The sequence below is a fragment of the Penaeus monodon genome, chromosome 31, assembly GCF_015228065.2.
Source record: "Penaeus monodon isolate SGIC_2016 chromosome 31, NSTDA_Pmon_1, whole genome shotgun sequence".
NCBI classification, from domain to species: Eukaryota; Metazoa; Arthropoda; class Malacostraca; order Decapoda; family Penaeidae; genus Penaeus; species Penaeus monodon.
Window position 1 is genome coordinate 33,260,735 of NC_051416.1, and position 701 is coordinate 33,261,435.

A 701-nucleotide genomic window follows, 5' to 3' on the forward strand; every position below is an offset into this window, starting at 1 on the left:
CGTATTCTGAACCACGAGAAGTTCCGGGAAACGATGTGACTCACGCTAATCTAAGCTATTCACACTGTTCAAAAAGAAATGTAAGTTACTTTTATGGGAAGTCAGAACGATAACATAACAGCATATTTTGAGAGAGAGAAAAAACATCTTTTATGGTCGTTGCTTTATAAAATTATTAAAAAAAAGACAAGTAAATGATCGATTCAGCATATATACGGCAGCATAACACAAAAAACACGAAAGAAAAGTTTTCACTGACTTTCCCAACCAGGTGTTGTCGGATCCTCCCCCCCCCCCATCCCCTGCCCCCAGAGTGCCAATCTATCCCAGACTCAGCGTTTCGACATGGCCGTTCTCCTCCCATTGTCAGTGTATTTCCCGCCCCACGCACACACTTGCACGTGCGTATGGGCTCCGGCAGCACATTGGATACATGGTAATTTAACATGAAAATTAGAAAACAAAAGCATTTATGAGACAGAATCGACTTCAAAGCCTTTGAAAATTGCCTGATCGATTTATGTTGTCTTGTTATCTGTGAGTGAAACATATGATTATTCATTTGTGGATAATGCATTGTAAGCACACCCAAGAAGAGATACTGAGGGTGAAAGTCTAGAAAAGAAAGAGCACGGAAACTTATGTTTCTTGGCGAAGAAACCCATTAACTTCAGAAGAAAGTGGGTGATAACACGTAAGTG

The 701-nt window shown here is 40.7% G+C and overlaps 1 protein-coding gene across 2 annotated transcripts in view; it reads left to right on the forward strand.

Moving 5' to 3' along the window:
- The first annotated feature begins 333 nt into the window (after positions 1-333).
- Positions 334-701, forward strand: part of LOC119593192 (high-affinity lysophosphatidic acid receptor-like) — a 25,010-nt gene continuing 24,642 nt past the window's right edge. The window contains exon 1 of one of the 2 annotated variants that reach the window (XM_037942172.1): positions 334-436. The gene's annotated coding sequence lies outside the window, so the exon portion shown is untranslated. Of the gene's footprint in view, positions 695-701 lie in introns of both variants that reach the window. The other variant, XM_037942171.1, reaches the window with a different exon arrangement.